We start from the raw sequence: 6,000 nt of genomic DNA, 5'->3' as shown, positions 1-6,000 counted from the left end.
AGATTTTGAAAAACATTTCGGTTGTATTAAGGGGGTACACTATTAAAACAATGTGATGCATCGAAGAGCCATGAACTCGCTTTTATATAAGTTTCCCCCCACCAATTTATTGCAGACTTAGGTTGTTTGGAAAAGCACGTCCCACAGCGTCTTGATGCCGTTTTGACCGGGTGGTTGTCTTATTCGAAAAAGCAATGGACAACGTATGTCAGCAATTTAACGAAATCGTCAACGAAACACGAATTGAATACTAAATTCAGAATATTGTCTTGTAGAAAGATTCAAGTTTTTTTTTATCGACTTTCTTTTTTCATTATCATATTGCATCATTTTTTTCAAGTCATCATCAATTTGAACTATAAAATTACAATCTTTATTCGCACCAGAAACTAAATTGCAATGTTAATGGTGAAATCTACAAAAAAAAATTTAGTAATTTTATTTTGTAATTGAATCATGCATTTCGAAAAAAGCGCTCAACATTGAAAAGAAATATATATACTCCTTTTTTTTACTACAACGGATTTCGCACTCGATAATTAATTTTAAAAAAGTAGCAAAAAGTAGCTTTTAAACTAAAAAAAGTAGTAAAAAAGTATAGCTATCGAAAACTTAAACTTGACGACCAAAAAAACTCTATTTTAGACACTACACAAACCTGACAAAAATTTCATTCTTTTTTTTATTTATTTTCTTGACTTTTTTCTAATTTTCATCAAAAATATTTACATCTTTTTTACCATGCTAATAAATTGAATTCCTGCAACGAATTTTATTATTCATGCCAGAATTTAAATATTTATAAAAATAATTTAATTCTTGCGAAGATTTTTTATAAAAAATTTTAAATACTTGATTTCTTTCGAATAATTTTATGAAAATTCTAATTAAAATAATTCAATTCCTGAGAAATTTTTATTAGTCATGAAAAGAATTGAATTCTTACGAAAATTTTTACAAAACAATTTTTTAAATAATTGAATTCTGTTTGGAAATTTTATGCAAATAGTAGATATTGAAAATCATTGAATTGACAAAAGTTTTTAAAAATAATTAAAATTTACAAAGAATTCTATTAAAAGTTTTGCCACTATTGAATGTCAGTGTGGAATTTTACTAAATTTTTTTGATAATAATTGAATTTCTAAAAAGCATTTTATTATAATTATGAAAATAATTGAATTCTTGCGAACGATTTTATTACAATTTTTTAAAATAATTGAATTTCCAAGAAGAAATTTATTACTTTTAAAAATACTTGAATTCTTATGATGAATATTCTTATTTATGAAAATAATTGAATTTTGAAAAGAATTTTATTAAAATGTCTCAAAATAATTGAATTTTTGGGAATAATTTTGTTATTTATCTTTAATAATTGAATTCTTTCAAACAATTATTTAAGTAGGTAAATAATTGAATTCTTGGGAAGAATTTTATTAAAATCAAAAAGAATAATTGAATCATTTCAAAAAAATTTACTTAAAATTGTATTTAAAATAATTGATTTCTTTCGAACAATTTTATTAAAATATTTGAAAAGAATTGAAATCCTGGTAAATTTTTATTATTTATGAAAATAATTAAATGTTTGCGTAGAATTTTATTCAAATTTTTTTAAATAATTGATTTTCAGAGAAGAGTTTTGCTGTTTATAAATATAATTGAAATTATGACGAGAATTTTTTTTAATTTTTCAAAATAATTGAATTTGTGAAAAGAATTTTATTACTCTTGAAAATAATTTTATTCTCGTGATTGATATTGTTATTAATGAAAATAATTGAATTTTGCAAAACAATTTTATTAAAGTAATTGAATTTTGCAAAAAAATTTTATTAAAGTAATTGAATTTTCGGGAATAATCTTGTAATGTATCGACATAATTGAATTCCTTTGAAAAATTATTTATGTACAAATGAATGAATTCTTGGAAAGAATTTTATCAAAATCTAAAAGAATAATTGAATTATTTTTAAAAAATTTAATTAAAATTGTATTTAAAATAATTGATTTCTTTCGAACAATTTTATTAAAATAATTGAAAAGAATTGAATTTCTTTGAAAAATTCTAATATTTTTGTAAATAATTGAATTCTTCCAAAGAATTAAAAAAAATAATATGTTAATTGAATTATTCACTGGGCAGTATTTAAGTTAATAAATTAAAAAAAATTTTTTTTTAAATAATTAATTTTTCCAGGAATTGAAATTAAATTTTTAAGAATAATTACATTTTTTGAGCAATTCCTGTAGAATTCTATTAAAAATAATTGAAATCCTGTGATGAATTTTATGATTCATGAAAATAATTGAATGGTTGCAAAGAATTTTATTCAAATTTTCAAAAATAATTGAATTCCTGAGAAGAATTTTAAAATGTTTAAAAAGAATTTAATTTCTGTGCAAATTTTTATTATTTTTGAATACAATTGCGAATTCTTGATAAAAATTTTATAAAAATTGTTTTGAATAATTAATTTTTTCGAAATATAATAAATATTATGAAAATTTTATTTTGAATAATTGAATTCTTGTGGAAAACTTTATTTGTAAAATTAATTTAATTTTTCGATTAATTAATTTAAAATAGTATTAAAAGTAATTGAAATTCTTCGATGAGTTTTATTATATTTATGAAAATAATTAAATTGTTACTAACAAATTTTTGAAAATAATTGAATTATTGACAAAAATTTTATTAAAGTGTTAAAAAAAATTGAATAATTTTGTTATTTATCCACATAATTGAATTTTTGGGAAGAATTTTATTATAATCTAAAAGAATAATTTAATTGTTTAAAAAAAATTAATTAAAATTGTATTTAAAATATAATTGATATCTTTCGAACAATTTTATTAAAATTAAAATATTTGAAAATAATTGAATTCTTCCAAGGAATTGAAAAAAAACATTTTTTTAAAAAATTAAAAATAATTGAAATCCAGTGTTGAATTTTATTATTTATGAAAATAATTAAATATTTGCTAAGAATTTTATAAAAAATTTTCGAAAATAATTGAATTTCTGAGAAGAATTTTATTGTTTATGAAAATAATTGAATTCTTATGGAAAACTTGATTTGTGAAAATAATTGAATTTTTCGATTAATTAATTTAAAATAGTATTAAACATAATTGAAATTCTTCGATGAATTTTCTTATTTATGAAAATAATTGAATTATTGCTTAGCATTTTATTAAAATTTTTTTTAAAAAATTGAATTTCCATAAAAAATGTTATATTATTAGTGAAAGTAATTGAATTATTGTGAAGAATTATAAAAAAATGTTGTTAAATAATTGATTTTTAGAATTATTTTTTTAAAAGCTATCCTAAATTAATTAAATTTAATGTGGAAATTTTGTTATTTATGAAAATAATTGAATTTTGGATGAATTTTATCAATTTTTTTTAAATAATTGAATTTTGGATGAATTTTATCAATATTTTTTTTAAATAATTGAATTTCGAATATTTTTTGAAAATAATTGAATCGTTTTAAAGAATTTGATTATAATTTTTGAGAAGTTTTTTTGATTTCTAGTATTAGTGAATTTAAAGTAGTGGAAAGTCTCAATAAAAAACAGAAATAGTAGCTTTTAGTGGCTGAAATCTAAAAAAAAAGTACCCAAATAGTAGCATAACATAAAACGTTTTTGAGACGTTATGTGGAAGACATGAAACGCTCTAAAAACGTTTTAGGAACGTTTCTGGAACAAAGACATTTCCGTGCCCAGAGGGAAACCTGCTCCAGAGATTTTTCTCAAAACTCCTGCTTTTCTAATTTAATTAGTCCATAAAATTCCTTTCTCCTCTCGCGCAGCTCTTTATCAACATTTTGTCAATATTCCCCATTCAATAACGATATATATAAAGAGATAGGAAAAATTGTGCATAAATTCTTCTTTGTATACATATACAAGTGATAAATGGAGCCTCTAATTAGCTCACTTCGAGAGAGAGAGAGAGAGAGAGAGAGAGAGAGAGAGAGAGAGAGAGAGAGAGAGAGAGAGAGGCAGGAAAAAGAACAAAAAAACAAACAAACAAGAATTGTTGTCTATAAAAAATAATTTTTTGAAGAAACAAAGTGGTTTCAATAACTAGACCGACTTGCTTTTAGCCAAGAGTACAACGTATACATGTAACTGAAGCGAGGAATTCGAACCAGTTCAACCTTCTTAACACACGTAAGTACTGAAACGAGATTCACAACCTTGAAGTACATCCTGGAATGGTGATCAAAAAAGACGCATAGGCCTGCATGTTTCACGGGACAGATCACATGTTGGGTGAACGAGTGCCAAAAAAAAGGAAACAAAAAGAGGAAAAATGATGAGGAAAGAAGAAGAAGAAGGAGGAGGAGGAAAAAAATTTTAAAAAAAACAGTAATCTTGCGGCGACGCGAGCGGCGGATCTTACCTGCTTATTCTCTTGTTACATTATACCCTTATTTCTTTATGCTACATGGAAAGCTTTATTTCTCTCGCAAGCAGAAAGGGTTATAACGCTCCTCGGCACAGATCTTAAAGAACAAAGGAGAATTATGCTCCCATAAGGTGATGGTATGCGGCTCATTTTACAAAATTGCCATCAATCAGCCGAAGCGCCGCGGTGCAAAATTATCCATTCTTCTCTCTGCATATTGGAATTTAAATTGAATTAAAATGTATGTGACGCTCACTGGGGTAAATGGATTTATTTTTAGGTCCCTCTTTAGCTCTAAAAATTACAAACCAAACGGTTTTTGTCTCGGCATCCTTACAAAAAATGTGTTTCTTTTTTTCTTTATCTACATATACGAACCAAAAGGTTTGTGTTACGATCGAGTCTCGTAAGTCTTCAATATCGTAGAGAAAATAAATATTCTATTTAATGTTACGTCTGTAACTTCTTCTTGATACATCGTCTAGTATCATTTGATTTAATTATTTTACAAAATTTTCCTCAATTCAATGATTTTCAATGTCAACTATTTTAATAAAATTTTTTTAAAGAATTTAATTATTTTCAAAAATTTTCCTTAATTCAATGATTTTCAATTTCAATTATTTTAATAAAATTTTCCAAGAGAATTCAATTATTTTCAATAATTTTTGGCAAAATTTCAATTATTTTCAATCATTTTCCTCAATTCAATGATTTTCAATATCAACTATTTTAATAAAATTTTCCAAAAGAATTCAATTATTTTCAAAAATTTTCCTCATTTCAATGTTTTTCCATATCAACTATTTTAATAAAATTTTCTAAGAGAATTCAATTATTTTCAAAAATTTTTGGCAAAATTTCAATTATTTTCAATCATTTTCCTCAATTCAATGATTTTCAATGTCAACGATTCTAATAAAATTTTTCAAGAGAATTCAATTATTTTCAAAAATTTTCCTCATTTCAATGTTTTTCCATATCAACTATTTTAATAAAATTTGCCAAAAGAATTCAATTATTTTCAAAACTTTTCCTCATTTCAATGTTTTTCCATATCAACTATTTTAATAAAATTTTCCAAAAGAATTCAATTATTTTCAAAAATTTTTGGCGAAATTTCAATTATTTTCAATCATTTTCCTCAATTCAATGATTTTCAATATCAACTATTTTAATAAAATTTTCCAAAAGAATTGAATTATTTTCAAAAATTTTAATAAAATTCTTTTTAAAATTTCAATTATTTTCAAAAAATTATCAAAAATTTTTCTCAATTCAAAGATTTTCAATGTCAACTATTTTAATAAAATTTTCCAAAAGAATTCACTTATTTTCAAAAATTTTCCTCATTTCAATGTTTTTCCATATCAACTATTTTAATAAAATTTTCCAAAAAAATTCAATTATTTTCAAAAATTTTAATAAAATTCTTGGTAAAATTTTAATTATTTTCAAAAAATTATCAAAAATTTTTCTCAATTTAATGATTTTCAATGTCAACGATTCTAATAAAATTTTTCAAGAGAATTCAATTATTTTCAAAAATTTTCCTCATTTCAATGTTTTTC

Source organism: Leptopilina heterotoma, unplaced genomic scaffold (assembly GCF_015476425.1).
Source record: "Leptopilina heterotoma isolate Lh14 unplaced genomic scaffold, ASM1547642v1 Lhet_54, whole genome shotgun sequence".
NCBI classification, from domain to species: domain Eukaryota; kingdom Metazoa; phylum Arthropoda; class Insecta; order Hymenoptera; family Figitidae; genus Leptopilina; species Leptopilina heterotoma.
The sequence above is the reverse complement of the archived record's forward strand: the minus strand, read 5'-3'. Positions refer to the sequence as shown.